Source organism: Ailuropoda melanoleuca, chromosome 1 (genome assembly GCF_002007445.2).
Source record: "Ailuropoda melanoleuca isolate Jingjing chromosome 1, ASM200744v2, whole genome shotgun sequence".
In the NCBI taxonomy this organism is placed as follows: Eukaryota; Metazoa; Chordata; class Mammalia; order Carnivora; family Ursidae; genus Ailuropoda; species Ailuropoda melanoleuca.
The window spans coordinates 163313993-163339691 of NC_048218.1; positions in this window are offsets into that span (position 1 = coordinate 163313993).

Here is a 25699-nt window from a genome sequence, read left to right on the forward strand (position 1 = left end):
TGGATTGGACACAGATCAGACATGGTGAGAATAGAAGACTCTGGAGGTAATCTAGGAGTGGAAGCATGAGAAATTGGACCATGGTGGCAGCATGAAGACAAAGAGGCATGGACAGATTTGGAAATGAGGATCAACAATATCCTTACTGATGCAGTCAATATGGCAACAAGGGAGAGGGAGATGTCAAGGATGGCTGCCAAGTGTCTGCTTGCTCATCTTTGGATGCCGGTGCTGTTTATTGAGAGCAGGAATGTTGGGGGAGGAACGGGTTTGAGGGAGAAGGTACGAGTTCAGTTTTTGGCCATGTGGAGTCTGAAGTGCTGTGAGATGGCCAAGTCAAGATGTTGAATAGGCAAATGGATTTATGGCTGGGAGCTCTGGGGAAAGCCTAGGCTGGGGATATAGATTTAAGAGTCATCAGCATATAGATAATAATTAAAACCATAAGCATGGACGAGCTCACAGACAGAGGGTGTAGGATGGGAAGAACAGGGCAGTGGATCAAGCCTTGAAATTTTCCAATATTTAAGAGTCACTAAAATGGAAGATGAGCCAGGAAAAAGACGGAGGAGAATCCCCAGAGGTAGGAGAAAATTAGGAGAGTGTTAGGTCATGGAACCAAAAGAAGTGGGTGTTTTGAGAAGAAAGGAATGTCAACAGCAAGGCTGTTACATTTCCTTGTCTTTAATGACCTAATCCAGGTGACATTCCCATCAAATTTTCATGAATGTGTGCAGTGCTGGGTTTTTCCCACTTGGAATTTTGCCATTTTTCCTATGCACACTGTGGTTTCTTATTGGGTGTTGTGACCAAACTTTCTATCCAGCGGCATTAGTATAGAACACTGGTTACCTCTCATTTAGCCAGAGGCTTCTGCTATCCAGAATGCGGTCAAGAACTGGGGAGAAAAAAACCTGAAATACTTAATGATTATTGCTAAAATCTCACCACGACTATTTGTGCGTTTACTAAGAGGAGCCGTTATTTAGCTTTCACTTAGAACCTTTATTTTAGAAGTTCTGAAAAAGCTGGTTTGGGTTTCTCAGGGCACAATGAAATGGAAGAACCTTGCGGGGAGGGGCTCGGGTGGAGGAAAACAGGGAGCTCACAGAGGCATGCAAAAATTGTGACAGTACAGTCAGCAGCCCTAGGAAGTAGATTCAAGTGTACAAAATGCAAGCAAAAGAACAAAACATTAGAGCAATCTGAGTCCATGTCATGAGGCATAAATACATGCTATGCCTCAGTAATCCTTGGGAAAGCATCACACTCTAATGCCTGATAATAACAGAGTAATCAAATAAATTTTAAATAAATGTTTGCTACATCAAATTTAATTTTGAAATTTAAAAAAGCCTAGTGGTCCTCCATATTCTTCTGTCCCTTGTATTTGCTATAAACTGGTAGTTAGAGCTGGCAGCTCAATGGGATTCCAGCTGAATCTTGGGGAAAGCATTCATCATAAGAGGTGATGTGAACCTCAGGTTATTCTGAGATGTTAGGATTGGTCCATGGATTCGGGCACCATCAATCGTAACGTCCATTTTGAAGTTCCTGTAGACCTATCATCTAACGGTTTTGCAATTATCATTGCTTATATGTACTATTTCATTTGGAGTTGAAAAATCCAGAATATTGCAAGCTCTATAGCACCAATCACCTGATTTCTTCAACAAACAAACTGCAAAGAGAAAAGGGGCGAGAGGAAGCCACAGATTAAAAGAGGCACAACCACCAAATGCAGTGTGGAGGCTTTGTTCTGCTTATTAGTAAATGAAGATTTGTGAGTCAACTGGGGCATTTGAACACTGGCCAGAAATGTGATCTTATTAAGAAATTGTTATTTTCAGGCTTGATAAACACGTCATAATGACACATTTTAAAAAGCTGTTATTTGTGGAGATAGTACTGAAGTATCTATTGATGCAATGATATGATGTCTGCTGTTTGTTTCAGAATAATCCGGAGGATGGGGCGCTGGGCCCTGGAGGTGCCGTTGGTCCACAGTGGGCCTGTGGAGAAAGGAGATGATCAGCTCTGAGAGTGGTTGGAGCTGGAGGATGGGAACCAGAGGATTCATGGGCCCTGCGCTCTGTTTTCTATAAATGCTTGAAATGTTCCTTTTAAAAAGCTTAAAAATAGGGGGGACAAAAGCCATTTCTTTCTCACCTTGTTATTTTGGAAGAAAAGATTTCTAAAATGTCTTCTTCAGCAGGGCAGATGAAATGGATAATTTGGAGCATCCGGAGAGACATGCCTAGGGCCCTAGGGGTGCCCCTGCCGTTCCCTCATTACTGAAACACCGAAGCGAAGCCAGCCGCAGGGAAGAAATCACTCCACACCCCGCACCATGACAGGTCAGAAAGCTTCACTCAGAAACTATTTCTAATCCAAGACACTCCCAGACTTCAGTTCCGACAGCAAAACCCTGTGACCCTTGGCAGTCTGACTCAGCAGGGTGGCTGAACGGAGGGCTTTGGGCCTCAGTGGCCCCTGTTTGGAGTCCGCTTCCCTTCCCTTTCTCCTTCTCCTGCCCCAGAGATGTTACCATTTGTTGGCTAACTCAGTGGTAGCAACAAGGATCGGGGGAAGCTGGTGGCTGGGGGTTACAGGTTCTGGGACTACCCAGGATCCATTTGAGGCTTTTATCCCCCCTTGCCTGTATTTTCACTTATATTGTTGCTGGAGTTCAAGAAGCCCATCACCCACTGAAGTCCTACTCATCTTTTAAGAACCATTTTAGATGCCACCAAACTCACAAATCTTTGCCCAGCCTGCTCATCAAAGCTAAGGGACCCCTCCTCTAATCCCCCCAGCTTTTTGCTTCTAGACCTTACAGAATCTGTTTAGGTATCTAGAGTGGTGACTAGGTGGTCAAGCTCGAGTTGGAGGGAATGAGTCTTCTCCACCTGCATATCCATTGTCCCCGAGTCAAGCCCCACCCCCACCATTCCCTCCTGTGCCAAGTGGCCACAGAATAGACAAGCTCACCCCTGGACTTGCAACCCTCTTCCACCACTTGTCCCTAACTTCCCATCCCCTCTGTCTCCTTCCTGTTCCCTCTCCATCTCCCACACTGCCTCTCACTTCCCCTCAGTTGAGAAGCAAGAGCATCTGGAAAGAGGAGCCCCCAGCTGGAGAGGTGGTGCGCCGGTGCCAGGCCATTTGTCTGGTGGCTGCAGAACTGGGGGAGAAATCTCGGCCCTAACCTCAAGCTCTCTCACTGCCTCATGCGCCCATCCCAGCTTTCGGGATCAACAAGCCCCTCTTTCAGTCAATAGGAGCTTTGTGAGCTAAACAACAGATGCCACAGGGCCTAGAAGGCAAATAAATATGGTTATTCAACGTTCTATCGCACTGTGTATAATTCAGGAAATTCAATTACGGTTTCCCCGGCAACAGGAACACAACTCGGGCCGGGTGCACAGGCCTTGTTTTCTGGTGCACAAGGGGTTGACCCTGACCCCTTCACACGTCGGAGACAATGCAATCTGGCAGACTTACACACGCTATTGGAAACTGAACTGGGTCCTCCTAAAGCCAGCGCTTCCAGATTTAAAGCTGTTTTTCAACAGTTGGTTATAAAGGCTTAAAAAAAAAAAGCACTAACATAGTCTCAGACGTGTTTAAGTGCGGGATGATTAAGCAACATGGACACAACTTTGGGATCTGGAGGCATGGGAGGCACGGAAAGGCAGAGTAGGACCTTCTTAGAATGAGAATAGTCAGGATCAGCCCTGCCACCTGCCCAGAAAGGGGTGACAACCTGCCGTCTCTGTGTCCCTAAAGAGAGACCAGTGCCACCGTGGTTAGGAGCAGGGATTCGGACACCAACACGGCTGACCAGTCTACTGTCTAAGTGGCTATACGAGCTGAGGCAAGGTCCTCACCTTTTCCATGCCTCAACCTCCTCATCCAAGAAGTGGGGATGATGGTGTTAGTAGACTATAGGGTTATTCAGTTCTTTGGCTTTGGAGCAGAGAGTATTATTGGACCTCTTGGCAGGATTTACTAATGACAGCACTTAACTATTTTTCATGACCCCACTTGTAATTCTGTGCCTGAGCCAAGATCAGAATTGGGACATGTTACATATGCACTACCTTGAGTTGGGTCTTTTTTATTTTCTTAGCAAACTGTATTTCTTTTTCCACTCCTCACTCCTCCATGAACTTTAATTAAGCCCTCTCCCATCTAGAGAGCAAGACAAGGGTGAGGTTTTGTTTTTGAAAAGACTCACAAGCTTGTATGGCAGCAGGTTTTTCCACTGTTTGACAGCTTCAGTCCAGCTCAGTGCCGCTGATTTATAAGACACTGAGCTCATTGGCTTTATCCTCTGTTCTCCCCCAGCTATTTTTCAATCAAGTTGCACTGGCTGGAAACATCTGAGAAAGAAATTTACTGAGAGATGCACAAACAGCCTATTCACATTTCATAATTTTCGGGAGCCTTCCCCGGAGGACCCAGTGGTAGCCTGTTAGCACAAGCACAACCCCCGGCTGGTGTCCCTGCACCCCGTCACCCCACTCACTAGTCACAGACAATACCCAGGTCCCCTCCTAACTCGGCTTCTTTGACTCTAATGCTAAGTGAGGGAGTGTACACAGCACATGCGCCTCTCAAATCTTGCCCACCTCGCCTGTGACAGCGGGATTAGACAGGGAAATATGGATGGAAGGCACCCAATGGATTTAGTGATTTAATTGTCTGAGCACTTAAAAATTCAGGATTACTGCCACTTTAAGTGTGGCTGCTCCTTTCTCATTAACAGGAATCTGTTTAAAATAATTCACTTAAATAAAGACCTAATGGAGGCTCAGAAGAATGTTTTTGCATGACTCATCCACCCCCTTTCCCTCCTCTAGCCAGCCCCTCTCCCCTGACCAATTTGGTCTTAACATACAGAACCTCTAATCTGAAATCGGCGTTTCCTACCAAGCTCTCCATTTGTGCTTGAAGTAATTTGCAATGGCCACTTTCTGCATCTTGTTCTCAGACGTGTCTTGGTCAATTAGTGCAATGTCACAGCCGTGTGTAGTTATTCTAACTCCAGCTGTGAGCTGTTAATAATAAACTTACCCATAGGACAATCATGCCATATTGTTGATGGTCAATCAAGACTAAAATATGCATTAGGAAAAAAAATGCTCCTGTCAACAGTGAGGGGCTGTAGGTCATTGGTTAAGGATGCTGGCTCGTAAGAACCGAGTTCAGGTTAATAGTGTACGCCTGGCACCCTTAGCTTGCTCCTACCCTGTGATATTTGTCCTGAGACACAGAGGCACGATAACTAAAGTGACACAGCTGGAATCAGAAGGCAAGTAGACAAAACATGGTGAGATGCATAATATAGGTCGGGGAATAGGGATTTGCTGAGAAGAAACATAGCTCAGATTCTTTCCTAGGAAAAGGAGACAGATCTGCATTTTGGTCATGGGAAATGATTTGTATGCTACAAGACAAATTCTATTTAATGGGGGTTTTGAAGCAAATAAAAACAAACTGATTTGTGGCAAACGAGTAAAGGAGGAGCAATAACCCACTTGGGTGATTCCAGTTAACTTCCTCCACAGGACTGAAGGGTTTGAGGTTATTTGGATTTGGTTTTGAGTTTGGGGTTTGGGGCAGGGTGGGGGGATGGGAGATGTGGAGGCTCTTGGCAAATAGCTTAACCTTGACTTGGGTTCCTAGCCATAGCCAAAGCAAATGGCAATGCCAATAAAGTAGATACTTGTTTCAACGCAAAACTAGTACTTACACATCTCTACGTCAGTTTCCCCAGAAATGGCGAAGAACCAGGGTAGAGTGGTGTTCCCTAAGTAAATAGCCATGTGGGTTGTTTCATTCAGTGGTGCTTTTCAGACCGTGTCTTGTACATTCATATGGCAGGTTCTTAATATAAGATCATGGATAGCTCTTGATAATACATGAGGGACCATACCCTGAACAGCGTCCAATCTCTACGCCACAGCAGTTTCTAGTCAACATTTTTAAACTGGAAACCCAGGTTAAATCAGGTCAAAGTTTCCTTTGAATTTAAGCACTCCCCCACCACCTCCTAAGAAAGAGCCTCCTTTTTCCTCCCCTACTTTATCTTTTTTTCCCCCTCCTGGTCAAGGAGTGAATGAAATGATTCCATTCACGCTGAGGCTTCTTTTCTATAAAAAGGAGGAAGTATTTTTCCCCACTAAAAAGACGTTTTCATTGCCATTCAAAGGGCAGTCGTGAAATAAAGGTCTTATTAAAAGCCAGGAGTCCTATTTACTTGCTGTGGAGCCTGACTTGATTGCTAATGATTTGACTACGGGGTCATCTTCCCTGAGGGAGTGCCCCCTTCAGGGGGAGCATTGCTTGTATGACACTTTTGTCTCTGAGAAGGCAAACTATTCACTTCTCCTTCCTGCATGGGAATCTAGGGAAGCGTGCCCTGTCAGGGGGCGAACACACACACGTGCACGCATGCACGCACGCATGTGCACGCGCTTCTCTTGCCCAATCAATTGATTGCTAAGGCGTCACTGACTTTCCTGTCATTCTCAGGCTGTTTCACTAGCTCAGCATTTCTCAACTAGGATCGATTTTGCCCTCAGCAGACGTGTGGTAATATCCGAAGATGTTTTTGGTTGTTAGGACTTAGAGGAGGGATGCCTCTCGCATCCAGCGGATGGAAATCAGCGGTGCTGCTGAACATCCCACAATGCACAGGGCACGCACCCCCCCGCGCCCTAAATCATCTAGCCCAAAATGTCAATAGTGCTAAGGTTGTGAACTACTGCACTAACTTGATCAACCTGATTTGAGGCGATAGGTAGATCTATGGATTTAGGTTCAGAATGAAAGCAATGAGACAAAGGGCTACAGAATTTCTCATTCATCATCCACACTTCACCCACCAAAGAGCTGTGCCTGATTCACCCCAACTCCACCTAAGCCAGTTTTCTCTGTGATTTTGGAAATCAGGGGTCAGCCAACTACAGCCTAATGGGCTGCTACCTGCTTTTGTACACCTAATGGGCTGCAACTGGTTTTTACATTTTCAAATGGTTGATAAAAAAATAAAAATAATATTTTGTCACATGTGAAAATGATATGAAATTTACATTTCAATGCACAGCTATCCCCATTTGTTTACATACTGTGCCTAGCTCCTTTTACAATAGGGCAGCAGAGTAGTTGAGACAGACTCTATGGCCCCCAAAGCCTAAAATATTACTATCTGGCCCTACCCAGAAAAGGTTTGCTGACCCATACTATAAAACCTAAGACCAGTTATGTGACCTGAACAGCAGACTGGATGATTCCTTGGAGATAACAGATCCCATGAGTGTCTGGATTATGTGCATAATAACACTGCATATATAACAGAGATTATATTCTCAGATCTCATCAGATTGGTAGGAGGCCACTTCAGTACAAGTTCTTTGTTTTCCTAATCTTCCCACTCATTATATAACTTTCTCACTCCCAATAAAACTTTCATCATTGTGGCTTTCATCTCAGTCCACTTCCCCAGCTTTAGCCTGGAGCTGGGGCAGGAAAGTGGCAGGAGAAGAGAGGAGGGTCTGGATTATCCTCCAAAGGGATCCTTAGCCTTGAGTAATGGATGGAAGAGCATAGAACACTAGGCACTCTCCGATATCCACTGTGAGATGGTTGTCCTCTTATTCTTTCAGAGATCCTTTGGGCACCCAAGAAGAGTGTCTTGCTGTGTCCCCAGCAAAAAATGTTGTTTAGGGACATTGGCACGTATCACTCAGACACAAAGAGATTAGCTGGAACAGGATTCCACAAACACAGGGGTTATTGCTGTTTAACACCACCAATTTAATACCAAAAGGAATGCAATTCAAAAACCCTGCCCCTAGCCCTGTGTGTGCGCCAAAGGGGTTAAGCACCACTCCCCACTACACACATAAACACACACACACACACACGTCCTCACACATGTTTAGAGACATGACATGAACACACACAAGAGAGAATGCAGAGGAGAAATCAGTTCTGGATTTGGAGGTGATGATGACAATGATAAAGAGAAGGAAGAGGTGGAGGAAGGCATCGACATTTACTGAGGTGTCAGGAAGTATGCCAGGCACTTTATGTAGATCCACACAGCAATCTGCAATGTTGATAGACCCATTTTACAGATAGGAAAACTGAACTCCAAGAAGTAACCTGCGTAAAGGCAGAGAGCTAGTAAAGCAGTGGAGCTAGGATTCAAACCACATCCCTCTGATTGTTCTTTTCTCTGTGTTGAGGGAATGCTTCATTGAAGAGGCAGGACATGAAGGAGACTGGAAGGGTAAGTAAGATTCAGATTGTCAGACCTGAGGGAAGAAGACATTCTAAACAGGATAAAGAGGGGGGAATAAAACAGATGCTGGAATGTGTATATTATAATAGGGACATTCAGAGCTGGAATAGAGGGATCTTGCAGGTTTATAGAGTTTACACCGGGCAGACACTGCTGGAAAGTGATTGGACCCAAATGTTGCCAGATGCAATCACTTTTAGGAATACATCTTGCAAAGACTTGACCTTTGATATTGAATCCATGTAAAAGGAATGTACCATGGTAAAAAAGGTTACTGTTATAATAGCTTTATTCATAACAGCCAAAACTTGCAAGCAAGCAACTGAGATGTCCTTCAGTAGGTAAATGGGTAAACTGGTACATCCAGATAATGAAATACCATTCAACACTAAAGAGAAATGAGCTATCAAGCCACCAAAGGACATAGAGGACCCTTAAATGCATATTGCTAAGTAAAAGAAACCAATCTGAAAGCTACATCTAGTATGATTCCAACTATATGACATTTTGGAAAAGGCAAAACTATGGCGACAGAATAAGTTTAGTGGTTGAGGGGCTTGGGGAATAGGGAGGGAGGGTTGGATAGGTGGAGCACAAGGGATCTTTAGGGCAGTGAAACTATTCTGTATGATATTATAATGGGGGAATACATGTCACTATACATCTGTCAAAACCCATAGAATGTACAACACAAAGAGTGAAACCTAATACAAACTATGGACTCTAGTTAACAATAACATCAATACTGGGACACCTGGGTGGCTCAGTCAGTTAAGCATCTGCCTTTAGCTCAAGTCATGATCCCAGGGTCCTGGGATCAAGTCCAGCATCGGGCTCCTTACTCAGCAGGGAGACTGATTCTCCCTCTGCCTGCCACTCGCCCTGTTTGTGTTTTCTCTCTCTCACTCTAACAAATAAATAAAATCTTTAAAAAACATATTAATATTGACTCATCAATTGTAACAAATATTTCACACTAATGCAACATGGTATTTTAAAAATTGGGGAAATCGGGGGAGGGTTGAAAAGAGAGCATATGGGAACTTTCTGTAATTCTTCTTTAATCTTCTGTAAACCTTGAAACTACTCAAAAATAAAAAAAGATTATTGGACTAGACCCAGATTCTAGACCTGGCTCTGTCCCTAACCAGCTCTTAGACCACATCATAGCCTCTCTGGGTCTTCCAGGTCAATAGCTCACTACATGGCCCACCATCATAAGACATTCCACGACTCTGACAGAGCGTCCATTGGTCCAACATGATCCCTTTGTTGAAGAGTGGAAGAGAGACCCAACATGCTTGGGCCTCAGGGCCATAATGTCAGCCCTGCAAGGGTTTGGACCTTTGCAGCTGGGGATCGAGATCCATGACATCACTTCTTTCTTGGGCATGAGGTCATTTGCACGTGAGGACCCCAAGTACCAATGTGCGTGTGGTTGTGGCTGTTGTTTGTTTAGAATAGTTACTCATTCTCAACTTCTTCAAACGCTATCACAGTGTGTTTTTTCAGCACGAAGTATTTTGAAGCGTGATAGAAATTGGCATCCACAAAATGTGTTGACTTTAAAGGAGTGGATGTGAGAATTAAAATGTCTTCCTTCTACACCCCGTTTCTGAGCTTATGTGCTGAGCTGCCTGACAGAAAGTTGGCCTCAACCTGCCCACCCCCCACCCCCCACTGCCACGTAAATGACAGTGTGACTGGCCGGACAGATGTGCTAATATTTACAGGCCTCCATGTCAATGAATCTCCGTTCACCTCATTTTACGGTTTCTTCCCTGCCTGCTCCATAGAGCTGCCTCAGAGGAAGGGAAGGTCTGAGCTTACATCCCAGGTCTGCTCTTACCTCAGTCCCTCAAAAGTCATAATGACACTGAGCACATTTCAGCAGGCCCAGTATACACACAATCTTGTCAGAATATTGCTCAGGAAGAAGGGAAATGTAAATGCCAAGTAAGATGGCTAATTTCATTTTATATAAAAACATATGTTGGAAATACACATCATTTATAGATTGCACCCAATTTTTTTCTGCACGCAAATGTACTTTCATTTTGACAGTGTGGGAAGAAAAAAATAGTATCAGCTTTTACTTGTGTGTAAACTTTGTACATACAAGAATTAAGCAGATGTGTGTGTTTACAATTTCAAAGACGCACATACGTAAAACATTCCGCAGGGTATTTATTTGCACAGTTGATTTGACTGAAAGACCCTGTATTTACATCTTTTAATCGTGTTATGTGGGACAGTGCTACATACGTTGTTTATGTGTGTGACATTTATTTTTTTTTAAGATTTTTTATTTATTTATTTATTTGATAGAGATAGAGACAGCGAGAGAGGGAACACAAGCAGGGGGAGTGGGAGAGGAAGAAGCAGCTCCTAGCGGAGGAGCCTGATGTGGGGCTCGATCCCATAACGCCGAGATCACGCCCTGAGCTGAAGGCAGACGCTTAACGACTGCGCCACCTAGGCGCCCCTATGTGTGTGACATTTATGATTGAAAACCAAGTGGCTCATGGAAGTTAGTTCTTCATGGGTTTTGAAAGTATTCCAGACCTAAAAGTTAACTGCTGCCAAGAAAGGCGCGGGTGGGGGTGGGGTGCCAAATGTCAGTTGATTCCAAAATACTTAATGACAGTAAAAAGTAAAAATTAAGAAAAAAAAAACCCAAAACCCTGCTCCAGACAAATCACACACCTTGAGACTACTTTTCCCATTCGGGGAAAGAAAGTAGCTCTCTGTTTCTCTTGATGTTACTGTGTGATATTTGAAAGAGGGAGCAGCCCGGGGTAAGTTAGGATGGGGAGGTGGGCAGACCTCTGTGGAGCTCACATCCAACACTTCTCAATGAGGATTCCAGAAGGCCCAGCCTGTAAATGCCTATATTGTCTTCCTTCTCTGTAGCCACGGTCAGCTGAACATTTTGCTTGGTCTGTCCACAAAAGGTTTCTTCTTGCATCCAAGGTTTCAGGTTTTAAAACCCACTCTGTTTGGAAAAATCCTAAAATCTGCAAGGATGTGGTCTGAAGTGTTGAAGTGTTTAGCCACATGTGGAATACACAACTCAGAGAAATGAAGTGGCACATTTGTCAAGTCTCAATGTGAGATTCTCAAGTTTGGGGTCCAGTAGAGATTTTAGTAGAGCTGCACTGGCCAGAGATCACCGAACATCTTCATCCTTCTGACGTGTGCGCGTGTTTTTATCACTCTCCTTCAGCGTGTAGATGCCTCTACCCTTTGGCACAGATTATTAACTCCCCTGACAGCTCTGCTCTTGCCCCCGTCTCTTTATCAACAACTCAGGCTTATGAATCCAATAAATATCTGCCCAGACTGAAATTATACATTGGTGGATTCTCTCGTCCTTCCCTCTGTTAGTTCTCCACAGCAGTGGGGCAGGTTAGCTCCCCGCGTGAGATGTGCTTGTGCCTAGAATAATAGTGCCCCTAGGCGAGTGCTGGTAGCATTTCTGAGGTCACACCGAGTCATTATGAAAATCCACACTGTGGTGGTACTCATCTTCAAATGTGGAAAGTAGCGGCTCTCTTGGAACTGACAATCACTCTCTGTTTTAAATTCCAATGGACGTGGAAACAAACAAGACTAAGGAGTTTTCCTTGCAGTCTGCAGAGCACCGCCAAGCGGCTGGTGAGTTTTGTGAGCAGAGGGAGGGGGAATTAGCATTACTTTGCCTCAACCCCTAACTCAATCTTGAGCATATTCTTTCCAGTAAAATCAGGTTAAAATAATCCTTAAAGGCCACTTGAAGGAGGTTTAAGATAACTGGGAGGGTGTGTGTGCACAGGGACTTCAGGCCTCTACGAATACCCACTGGCAGACCCGCCACCTGTCCCTCAATCACAGCACGGAACGCACACCCCAGGCCCAGCCCCAGCCTGGACCATGACTGAGGCTCCACTGGGGTGCCCATTATCGCAAAGCCATGGCTGTGTGCTCTCAACAGCTAGAAAAGCCAGTGGCCAACCTCTGATTTCTCAGGTAAAGTCAAAGTACACAATCGGAACCCCAAATGGAGAGGGAGAAGGGGCATCCAAAAGATGGTGTCAAATGAGCAAATTTCAGTAACGGTGGAAAGGAAGAGTCAGAAGTAAGAGAACCTTTGGTGAAGGCGTAGGGATGTATGCTGCAAGAGAAAAATGGTATTTTCTTGCCCTCCACCCTTGTCCCTCTTTCTCTGTCCCTCCACCTGTTGAAGGTGGGATTGGCAAAGAAAAAGACTTGTTTCCATACAACGGATGATGTGGAGAAGCCCATGTAGAGAAAAGGGGAAACGGGAATCCAGCCCCATTTGCCCATCACATACAAACATCACCACCACCACCATCAGTCACAACTATGGAAGCTTCTTTTCCCTACACCTTTAGGGAAAGGGGGGAAGTTTTCCCTAAAAGAAAAGTTTTATTTATTTATTTATTTATTTTTATGATTTTTTATTATCTTATGTTAGTCACCATACAGTACATCCCCGGCTTCCGATGTAAAGCTCAATGATTCATTAGTTGCGTTTTAAATCTGGGGGAAAGATAATTCTCCATATTTCTAGAGGACTAAATCTCAGCTTACAAGCAGTTGTTTGTGATGAGCCCTTTATCCAGAATAGCTAAGGCTTGCAGAAGGAGGCATGTGATGTCACTCTGGCTTTCTCAAGCTGTCATTCTCTCGTGGTCAGCCTGTAGCTTACTCATGGAGTGCTCCCACTCCTACAGGTTTGAACGCACTGTTTTGGTCCTAACAGTCAGGTCCTCTCTCTCTCTGCCACCCTGGGAGGAGAATCAATCAGATTTCTTTCCACACATGTCCTATTTGAGAGTTTCCACTTTAATCCTCATGCCCATGCCATCTCATCCAGATTGCAAATAACTTCTTCCTTTTCAACCTGAACTTCAGCATCTTCTGCTCTCTTTGCTCCCCCCCATCTCCCCCCTGTAGCACCAGTCTGCTGTCACTCAAATCGCCAGAGACAGTGCCAGCTGATTCACCTGCAGAATCTCTTGTCCTGCCTGTCTCTGCGTCGACGGGCCAGCACCCCAGAACCTGGAGATGCACTGTGGGTGGGGGAAATGCCACATGCCCTGTTCTATCCTTGGGGTTCCACAATATTCTATCATCCACACTAAAGTTCCTGAGACTTCTCACCATAAAAAGGCCTGTTTCATGTAAGTATGAACTTCTTTTAGAAGCCCATCTTTTGAGTCATGCTTTCTACCATTTTGCAGAAGTGTTGTTCTGAGGAGCGTGTGCCAAGAGATGTCCCTGGTCCACACAGTGGGACCCACATTGTGGGTCCACCTGGGATCCAAATGCTTGTATGTTCCATGCCTCGGGAAATGAGCTCCCTCTCCAACCTCTCTGCCTTGTCATCAACACGCCAGCATACTGGTAATGCAGAGATGCAAGATCTGGGGTAACCAGCCCTGAGATCCCAACTCTAACTACTCACAGAACTTCAGGAAGTTCCTCTTGTCTGCCTTCAAGTGGCAAAGACTGATGGCTGTCCTACAAACTTCTTTCTCCCCTTGTTCTTTGATAAAGGAACTGATTTTTGGCTGGGCGTGGAGGGATTCTGAGTAATCTACAGTCCTCAAAATCCCTTGCAGATAGGTGTGCAACTGCAGGAAGAGATGTGTGCAGCACCGAGGAACTGTGCTTGAAGGAAAGGGGCATGCTCTTCTCCTTTTTCTGTTCTCTGCTTCTGGAAGGATGTGATGGCAGGAGCTTGAGCAACCATCTTGGGTCATGCAGTAGAAACCACATACTCAAAAAGATAGAAGGATACTGGGTCCCTGATATGGTAGAGTGAGATATCAGCTCCAGATTGACACATCTGTGTTTCCTTTATATGAATAATAATAGAATTTTTTATTACGCCACTGTTATTTTGAGGTTTCTGCCACCTCAGCAGAATTTAATCCTGACTCATCTGGTTCCTCTCCAGCTAAGCCCTCAGATCTCTCCAAGGTAAACTAAAAGCCCAAATCATTTCCTAGGACAGCCTCTCAGAAAGTCATCTGGACTGGGAACAAGTTAGCATCAGGGTGACCCCACTGGAGTGTCTCTTCTGATGACCATCTGCCTCCTCTATCTGGACCCTCTCTTACCCAAGGAGAGCAGAAGGTGGGAGCTGCCTGGACACTCCTCCACACCACCATAATGAGCACGTCAGCCGTCCCAGCCTGGGTGGTCTAGTCTCAGTGCCCATACGTTTTCTCTCGCTTTGCCCCAGATAACCATTCCCTGAGTTGCCAAACTTTTGGTGTTATGTGTTCATTTGGCTCTATTCCCTTTTGTTATTAGTGTCTGCCCCATGTGAACCATCCAATTTGTTCATTAGTACATATGCACCATCTACTCTGATGGGCTGCAGTGTGATGCGGTTCAGATTCAACAACACACAGCTTCGAAATTAACAGAGATACTCCAATCCACTACTCTGACCCTGCCAGTCTACTCCATGTTTAAATCCATAGTGCCAAGGCTAGTAATTCAAATGAAGGCAAAACTCGGGCTGTGTCACCCACAGATACTCACCGAGCTGGGTGAGCCCTAGGTCGGTGATTGTTGGCTAGAATCTGGTTCACCAGGAGAAACCAATGAATGAAACGTACATGCAACCCATGTGTAGGCTTAATGTCGTGATGAATCTTTCTCCATCTCTGTTTATAAGATACATGAACAACAGAAGTACATTATTTATATTTCGCAAAGGTAAAGCTCTGCATATACACAAATGTTTAATTATAAACCTTGTATTTATACTTTATCCCAGCAGTTATCAGTGCCTGAAATTACATAGGGTTTGAGGCATATGCTTCTCTTCTACCATTACACTGCAGATGCTCTTGGCCCCTTTTTTTCCCACCCCAGTACCTAGCTTAGGGCAGCAGTTAGGAAAGAACAAGTCCTTTGGAGTCAGCCTTGATTTTGAATCTTGAATCACTATGAACACTGAACAAATTACTTAATCTTGCCAAAGCTCAATTTCCCCATTCAAAAAGAATAGGGATAATAATACATATCTCATAGTTTGTGGCAAGGTTTAAATTAGTAGTACATGAAGCTGTCAGCAAATGAGACCTATAATTAAATCTCAGTGGCACAGCTATTAAGTGAGAAATATCTGATCAAATGGAATTTTTGAGAGGCAAAATCCCATCTCCCTCATCTAGAAATTTCTCTGTGCATCATCAGGTCCCCTCTCTCAGACATTCAGAGATTTGTTATTTATTCTGCCAAAAAGTATTAAGCTTACCCTATCTCCCAGGCAGCGGAAGAGAAGCTAGGGATGCTGAGATATGTTTGACGCAGCCCCTCCCCTCGAGGAGCTTAGAATCCAGTAGGGGACAGACTGGAAAATGGGTAAGTGCTACACGGTTATAGATCCTATGCTAGAAGCACTATGGAATGTAGTGAGTGTCCGAAGATGGGAGGCATCAGCTCTGCCTGGGTGGTCAGGATGTAAAGAGAGCAAAGTCACAAAAGGCTTCAAGGAAGAAGGGCTTTTTTTTTTTTTAATTTTATTTATTTGACAGAGAGAGACAGCCAGAGAGAGAGGGAACACAAGCAGTGGGAGTGGGAGAGGGAGAAGCAGGCTCCCAGCAGAGCAGGGAGCTCGATGAGGGCTCAATCCCAGGACGCTGGGATCATGACCTGAGCAGAAGGCAGACGCTTAACGACTGAGCCACCCAGGGTCCCTGGAAGAAGGGCTTTCTAAACCGGGCCTTGAAAAGCAAGTCAGTATTTGTCAGACAGACCTCCCTCAGCACAAGCAGCCATGGGAGCAGAGGTGATGGGAAGAAATGCCTCAGGCTGCTTTGGGGAGAAGACCACAAGCAGTTCTCCCTGGCTGAGGGACAGTGGAGGAACAAAGACCAGGGTGGGAGTTGGAGTTGGGAATGGAGCACGGGCCAGCTGGGAAGTTGAGTCCTTATGCCACAAATAGCTAGGCGCTCACTCGACAAATGTGTCACCACCCAAAAGAGAGGGGCCAACATACTCAGAGAACGGCCTGAGACACCAGCAGCAACCAGGTTTCCTCACATGTGGAAAGGATGGAGTTATGTTCACCCAGCCAGGTTGTAAGGCCCTTGTCTTCTGCATCCTCTGGCGTCCCGGGCAACACCCCACACACCGGTCCGTCCTCTCCCTCCACAAACATCTCCCACCTGATGTTTCTGCTTCCTCACCAGTCCATTCTCTGCTAGATGATGGCTCACTATCTAATTTTTAAAATCCCCAATATCAGAAATAAATAAATAATAAAAAAGAAAAATCCCCAAAATCATATCAATATGTATCAATTTATTATTGATTCCAAGTTATACGTTGCATTTAAACAGGGACTTCGTGGGTAATACTTTAAACCAAATGGATAAAAATCCTAACGACGGGGGCGCCTGGGTAGCGCAGTCGTTAAGCTTCTGCCTTCAGCTCAGGGCGTGATCCCGGCGTTCTGGGATCGAGTCCCCCATCGGGCTCCTCCGCTGGGAGTCCTGCTTATTCCTCTCCCACTCCCCCTGCTGTGTTCCCTCTCTTGCTGGCTGTTTTCTGTCACATAAATAAAATTTAAAAATCTTTAAAAAAAAAATCCTAACGACAGACTTTCAAGCACTCTGACACTTATGTGAAGGGCAGATTTTTGCACAAGAAACTGATGTTTTACTGCTAATTCTGGGCTATGGAATCAACTACTTTCTTAGAGTTTGTTGCTAATGAAAAGGTTTTCAGAAAAAAATAATTTGCCTGTACAAAGGCTGAGAACAATGATAAGCACAATGACGTACACTTTTGACTCTATCCCAGTGACCGGCATGTGGCAGCGGCTTCACAGATGAGGAAAGGGAAGAAGGCAAGGAGGAAGGGAGGGAAGAAGAGAGCAAAGAAGATCAAATCTTTTTTTTACATGGCTTCTAGCATGGAATCTGGTGGCTAAAAACAGATAGCTCTCCACTCCCGAGGGGAGCAGAACAAGGAACAGAGATATCAACTTTATTGCCACAGCAGTGTTACCCTAAATTTTGAAATATTTGAGCATGCAAAAGGTTCATGTTGTATGCTTTTTATTGGACACATAGATCTATGTTTGTAGAAAGTTTTAATGGTTGCAAAGACAAATTGCAAAAACGATCCCTTTTCTTAGTGATCTTGATAGATCATGCTGCATTCTCATTAAGTTCTCAATACTGGCTGTAATATAGATTATAATACTAATGTTTCTCTTGGGGTCCAGCATCAGAACTCCTTGGTAAACGTCCTAGAGTTAAGGTGAGTGCACCAAAGAGCTGTAAGTCGCTGGCATTTCTGTGGTATGAAGACTTTGGTGGCAGATGCAGGCTGTTGAGAAACTCTTCTTCAAGCTTTGGAGGCCAGGCAGTTTGCAGCGTGTTTTCTCCCCACACTCTGAGATCAGTGTGGTTCTGACACCTTCCTCCCAGATACACCATGATTTTGGAAAGACAACAACAAAGTCATGGAAATAATGGTATTATTGTTTAAGGGGGCCTTCAGGAGGCAATAAGCTAACAAGAAATGAAGCTTGAACTCTTTGGACTGAATTTTTCAGGAAAGCACTTCCAAACTCTCGAAAGGGAAACATCAAAGTTTGAAGGGCAGATATGAAAAAGACTCCCCCTCTTACCCCACAGTGACACAAATTTGACCTGACACGCATTGATGGTGAGCTGAGCGTGCCAGCGAAGATGAAATGGGAAGAGGAACGTATTACAATTATCTCTCAGCTGCTGGAGACCTTTGTTTCCAAATTATTGTTCCCTTCTGTCCTCTGCCTACTCAACAAGGGCCGGCTGGTACATGGCTTTTTAAGGTGCTCTCTTAAGGTGCACAACCTCTTCCAAGATAAAAGGAAACAAATTGTAACTATTACGGGAAAACATTTTTGCAGCAGTTTGGCCAGACCAAGAAGGTTAAAAATAGAATGTGTTGGTTAAGAGCTGAGGTAATGGAAAATCTCATATGTCTCTGGTGACAGTGGAAAGAGGGACGGCCTCTGCAGAAAACAACTCGGTAGTATTTACCTTACGTTTAAATGGATATGCAGGCTCATCCAGCAAGTCCACTTCTAGAAAGACAGTGCTCTTTACAAGTCCTTTGTTCGTATGTGAAATGAGGTATGTTAGATACAAATACAGCGCACCGCTAAAACAGCACGAGAGTAAAACAACCTAACAGTCTGCCGCGGGGGGAGTTGTCAAGTGCACGCCCCTTAAGGGCGTATGAGCTCAGATGGAATCAGAGGCAGACATAGCCTCAGCGGACCAAATGAGCCGTGGTGAGAGCAAACGGTACGTTCATGGCGTGGGGCGTCTGGAGCAGGTGTTCAGGGCAGCAGTCCCGCAGCACTGTCCCTTGCCCTCCCCTGACTGCCCAGGAAACGAGCGCACTCGGCGGCCACCGGTCTAGTTCACAAAGCTCATCCTCTAAGGACCCCAGCTCTGTCTTGAGTCCCTGAAAACCCAGGCCGTCTTTGGTTTTGTGAAAACGCAATGTCCATGACTGATCCTTCAGATCTACATATGGCTCTCCATCACCCTTCTGCCCATCAGAGAACCCCCGAACACCCCGTGAGCGGCTGCCGCCAGTCTCCCAGCACCTGCTGCACTGTCCAGCCACCTTTATGAAAACAAGGCCCAGTAGAAGCAAGCCGGGGAAGGGCGGATGTGGGCCATGGGAGTGCTCAGGCTCTGGGATTCAGAGTCCAGCCGCATCTGAAAATCTTCTGAACCAGTGGGTTTGGGTGTTTGTTGGCAGGAGGAAGACAGCCCGCAAGGAGGAAAGTCTGTGCTCTGGGCTCCAACCAAGAGGAACAAAGACCCCGAGGGGAGACCGTGGACCATGTCTCCCCATGTCTCCCTGAGCACAAAGTGGCTTCAGCACAGTGAGAGCTGAAGGAGGCCCACTAGCTTCTACGATCTGCAGAAGTTCCAGTGATCAGTGTCCAGAACAGTCTGAGGGGTAGGGGTTAGATTCCCCAGGAATCAGCATTTTCAAGCACCTTTGCAGGAAACGGACACTGTGTGTGAGAGCTGTGTGTGAACCCATGGGAAACATGCCCGTAAATAAAATCAGGAGACTTGGACAGGAGGGCACAGGTGCCCCGGCCATGTGGCCTAGAACAAAGGTTCACCAGTGGGAGAAGCCCATGGAATTTCAGGTTACAAAGGCAAACAGATTGCTTGCTTCAATTTGTGGGAGTCGGGGGTACTGAAAACCGGACCAGAAGTCTTTTCTCCTTCAAGAGGATGACTCCCGAGATGTCCTGCAGAGCCTGCTGTGTTTCCTGCTTTCCTTCCCCACAAGTCCAGTCCTGCCAAACAGGAGGTTTGCGGGGCCAGTGAAATGCCAGCCCTCCCCTGTGTCAGTTGCTCCTAAAAACATTTTCTTGTCTTGGCTACAGACCCCTAGCAGGATGTACCCAGAGCCTCTGTCTACTATGCCAACATAATATAATGCTTGACAGGAGGAAATAAATCTGATTATCCAAAGCAGAAGCCAAAACCAGAAGTGTGGTTGCAGGTTCCAGTGGTGAATAAATCCAAGGCGGTTCTTTTGCAACAAGACAGCCTGATGTTAAAGAGGAAGTGAGAAGTCACTCAAGACCACTTCTCCAGCCTCCGAACTGGTCTCTCTGTTCTCTCCTCTGCCCCAGACAGTCCTCAGGGTTACTTTTCCCAAAAGCCCACTTTGATTGTTAATAAAGAGGTTTTCCAGGCATCACATAGGCTCCAAAATTCTTAGCTTGGCTTTTTGTATGCTACTTAGCACTACATTTCACATGTAGTATTGACTTGCAGCATTTAGATTAGAAGAGGCCTGCTAGGGACTGAATTGCATCTCCACCCCCCACAAAAATTCATATGTTGCAGCCCTACCCCCCAGTATGATGGTATTTGGAGGTGAGGCTTTAGGGAAATAATTATGTTCAGATGAGATGGTGAGAACCGGGTTCTCATGATTGTATGAGTACCCTTACAAGAAAAAAGACAGTTTTTGTTTGCTTGTTTGTTATCCATCTGGCCAAGTTTTGTCTTTCTTTTGGAGAGTTTCAGCCTTTTGCATTTAAAGTAATCAGTATAAGGAAGAACTTCTGCCATTTTGTTATTTGCTTTCTTTTGAGTCTCTCATTTTCTCCATTACTGCTTTTCTTGTGTGTTAAGTTGATTTTTGGTAGGGAACCTGATTCCCTTCTCATTTCTTTTTTCGTGTATTTGTGAAATGCTTTCTTTATAGTTATCATGGGGGTGACATTTAGCAGCCTAAATTCATAAAAATCTAGTTTGAATTGATACCACCTTAACTTCAGTAGCATACAAAATTTCTACTCCTATAAAGCTCTGTTCTCCCTTTATGTTACTGATGTCACAAATTACCTCTTTATAAAGTGTGTGCCCCATAACATATTTATTATTATTTTGTATGCATTTGTCTCTTAGCTCATGGAGGAAATAACGAGCAGAGTTACAAATCCAAACAACAACAAAAACAAAACTCTCTCTTTGAACTGCTGTCTCTGTCTCTCTCTGCTGTGTGTGGACACAGAGAGAAGGCAGCCTGCTGCAAGCCAGGAAGAGAGCTCTGACCAGAACCCGGCCATGTGGGCACCCTGGTCTCAGACTGCAGCTTCCAGAACTGTGAGAAACTAAATTCCTGTTGCTTAAACCACACAGTCCATGGTATGGGGTTAAGGCAGCCTGAGCTGGCTAAGACAGGGCCCAAAGTGGTCCTCTGAGCTGGCCTTCTTTTACACAATGATCCAAGGGGACACAGAGTAGAGCAGGGGTCAAAACCCAGCCGGCCCCCCAGCCCCCAGTCCCCAGCTCCAGCAAGTATAACAAGCTTGCCAAGCATCACAGAATGAAAGAAAAGGCCCAAAGCAATAAGTATATTTTTCTTAAACATGTCTGTGCCTTGAAACTCTTTTTATCATAGCTTTGAAATAACAAACCGAAGGTCCAAGGGGGACCTCCTGCAAGGTCTGAAATTGAGAATTCGGCTTAAGAGGCTGGCAGGGATGAGGAGGGAAAGGGAGAGGCCTAGCTATTTGGTTATAGCAATATTATAATTACAGGGTGTGAATTATGCAAGGAGAACAGACAGCGGGATTCACAAGCTCACAGGATTTCTTGTATCTGTACAAAAAACTGCACAAGCTCGAGCAGCTCAGATCTTGGCTTTCTGTCAGTAGCGCTACATTACGCTCACACAGCGTTTTACAGCTCACGAAGGGCTTCCACACATCCACATACATAGTCTCCTGCAACCCAGGCCACGACCAGCACAGGAGTTAGCATTAGCCATTACCCCCTTGAGTCTTAATTTCCGTAAGTGACCTGAGCAAAGTCACACCGCTGCTGAGTGTTGGAGCTGAGACTGGAATACTGTGTGTGTGTGTGTGTGTGTGTGTGTGTGTGTGTGTGTGTGAGAGAGAGAGAGAGAGAGAACTGGGGTGAGCCTGACCCCACTTCACTATACACTTGCAGGCTACATTCCAAGAAGCCCACGAACATTCTCCATACTGGTAGCTGAAAGAAAACTGAACTTCTAATGAGAGACCCGAGTTTCAGCCCCAGCTCCGTCACCAATTCATGACTGACTGGGGCAAATTTCTTAGTCTCTCTAGTTACCAGTTTCTTCCATCATGAAAGAAGCAGGCTGAATAGCTTTGTCTTTGATTCCCTTTCAATTCAGACAATCTGTGATTTTCAGAACTGAACAGGGTTAGATAAAAGAGCGGGCCAACTCACTTCCAAAAACTCCTGATCCCTGGACCAGGTCCCCGGGAGGAAGACATTATTCATAACGCATCCTCCCCACAGTCTTCAACTGGGGAGGGGGAGACAAGACCTGCATCTGGTCTGAATGCAAAGGAACTGAAGCCTGTCCCATCGCTCTAGTTAAAAGACTCTGTGTTAGCCATGCACACCAAAGTGGTCAACATGACTCTGGAGGTAAATCAAAACCAAGTATGCAGAAGATCAAAAGCTTTGCTCCACAGAGACCAACAAAAGGCACATTTCCCAGACGCTCTTCCCTATGGAATTTAAGATCTTCTGCTATCTTGCCTAATTTAGACCCCAAACTCTAGTAATTTCAGGCTGGAAATAGTCCTAGATCAATAAATACCCAAATCATAGTAAATCAGAAAACAACATTTACAGCACTGAAAATCTCTTTATCATGGCAGCATCTATAGGTATTAACTGTATTTACTACTAATAAAATATGAAGAGTGTGAAGGTTTAATGTGTCATTCCATGAGTTTTTAATCTTTAACACAGACTATTTTGAATCAAGTTCAAAAAATGTCCTCGATGGCTCCATGTCTTTAGAGAAACAGAACATCCATCAAGAGAAAGAATTTAAAGCATGTTTTCAACAAAGTCATTGTCAAGAAAAGATGAAAAAAAATATGTATTAGGGCATATTAGCACTGGCTTTCAAATCCCATATTATGGAATTCTTATATTCTGTATTAATTCAAATTCTCACATATTATAAAAATTTCAAGGAATCTCCACCAATAGACTCTTCTGATCAGCAGATGTACAAAAGGAGGATAGCAAGAAAACGTATCCATCAGAGGAAACACAATTTGAGACTAAGATAAAGCTTCCCAGTTTTCCGCATTAGAGTCCCACCTTCACGATTTTGTGCCATTCCACTGTACCCTCGCCAGTATTATTTACTTAACACTTAATTTTAAGTTCATACTAAACAATGAAATCTGTGAAATGGCAAGTTCAATATGTAAGTTATTTCTTCTCAAATACATTAAACTATATCGTAACCATTAAAAATATTCAATTGGGAGCCCCTAAAAATGCTGCATGATGCACTTGGACAAAGAGTTGGTCTGCAATTTTCAAAGTTTGTTGGCCGCCATCTGGGTTTCATCATCCATCCCCTTAAGAAGTATTCAGTTAATATAGATACAAAATAAATAGAGACACAAAATGAATATCATCCAGTTCCGGTCATTTTAGCCATCATAGGATGGGAAGACAAACAGCAGAATCAAAATTACAGCGAGGCTGCCACTGGCACAACAGAGATGGGTATAAGGCACGAGGAGAGCAGAAGAGAAAGCACTCAATTCTGCTGGGGCAGCCTCCTGGAAGATGTGGTGTCTGAGCTCGGGTGCTTGTTAGCTGTAGAATGTCGAGAAATTACTCCAGCTCTCTAAACCACACACAGTGATAAGCAGTCAATGATACAAGGTATCTAGAACAGCGGCTCTCAATGTTTTTGGGCTCAGGGCCCCTATAAACTCCGAAAAATTACCGAGCAGCCTAAAGAGCTGGTGATTTGTATCTATCAGTATGGACTGTATTAGCGTTTAAAGCTGAGAATTTTAAAGTTTTTATTGCTCATTAAAATAACAAGAAGGGCACATTAACATAAATAGCATTTTTCTTATCTCCCAAAACAAAAAAAAGTTTACTAAGTGAAATAAGCCAGTCACACCAAAACAAATACTGTGTGATTCCACTTATATGAGGCTCCTTGAGTAGCCACATTCACAGAGACAGAAAGGGGGCAAATGGGGAGTTGTTTAATGGGTACAGAATTTTAGTTATGCAGGATGAAAAGAGCTGTACCAACTGATTGCACAATGATGGGAATGCACTTAATACCAGAGAACTATACACTTAAACATGGTTATGATGGTAAGTTTTATATTATGCATATTTTACCACAATTAAAATATTTTTAAAATTAAGTTGAGTAATAGGAATGGCACAGTTTTACAGTTATGCAGATCTAATTTTTCTTTTTGTCTAACTTAGCATAGCTGGTTATCTCTTATCTGCTCTTATATTCATTCTGTTGCAATATGTTGTTTTGATTGAAGTATATGAAGAATACCCACCATCGTGATTAAGTGATGAAAAGGGAAAACATTTTGATAACTTTATCAGATTAATCATGGATCTTCTCCTTTGATACTACACCAGAATTCAACAAGTGGTAGTTTCTTAAAGGTTAGTTATAATGTGGAATCTGAAACTATACAAATGAACTTTTGATACTTTGTTACATTAAATCCATTTTCTGCCTTGCACCTTACATAACCCTTTGACCAATGCATGATTTCTTCACACCCACTACTGGTTGTTGGGGAAATGTTGGTTCCCTTTTCCAAATGTTGTCGCATTTAATTTTACGATATCTAAAAACTTACTTGTGTTGCTATCACTTCTGATGTCATCAGAAAAGTCTTTAAGTGTTCTGAATTTATCAAGCTCATGGTGGTGAATACAAGTTTTCCAAAATTCCAGTTTTCTCTTGAAAGCTTAAATTTGTTATTTATTGGCCATACATACTACCAGTGACTTCCTTGACACTATAAGTGCATTTTTGTTTACTCTCATAAAAAGATCCACTAACTAGCCAAGTCTAAACATCCGCAGGCTGTGTGTTATTCCCGCAGGTAAAAATGTGACTCCATGAAGGAAGTGACTATTCAGCTCCCAGCTCAAAGTATCTCTCACAAGAGCTTTTCCTCAGGACAATTTTACTTCAGTGTGCAGGAGAAAGGCTTTATGCTTCTGTCCCATTTTGTCACACAGAATGTTAAAAAGATGCGTACTTAAGGGTCAAGTTTTAATAAAATGAATAATTTTTACACCTTCATCAAGGGTGTTCCTAAGTAAAATTGGCTTTCTTTCCCCTCTGTAACTATGTGGTGGTGAAAAACACAATAACCACTAGTACCATTTGATGCCTGGCATTGACTTATGCTAAGGAGCCAAAAGGCTTACCCACCATTATTTTTGCAACTTCCGTGTAAATGCCAGCACAGTGAAAAAGGCAATTAACATCTTACTGTAAGTATGGAAATGCTTTGATCTTGTGGGTTCCCAGGAAGCTGTCCATGGACCATGCCTGGAAAGCCTCTGATCCAGGTTTTTTTTTTCTTTTTTTTTTAATCTTCATTTTTTGGTATTATACCAGAAACACTCCAGCTCCTAAGTATAAATAAGATTGTAAAAACAAATAAAGACCAAAGGAAGTATTTAATGCTTGAATTTTTTTCTGGAAAGGGTTCTAGACCTAACACACCTGAGCATGGTACCTTCAATACTAAAAAGGAAATTCAAGTGGGTGCGATATTAGGCATAGAGCAATAAAACAAAAATTATCCAAGCTGGTTACTCTGAGAGACATCTGTAAGAGAGGTTTACGGTTTCTAAATGTTTCTTTTCTTTTAAAAAAATGATATTTTTCTTCAAAAAAAAATTTAACCTAAAGGAGGGAAACCCCCCCATTGCTAGTCATATTATTTCTTAATTTGGGCAACCAGTCATGGCTTTCACAAGCAATGACAACAGAAACTTTTCT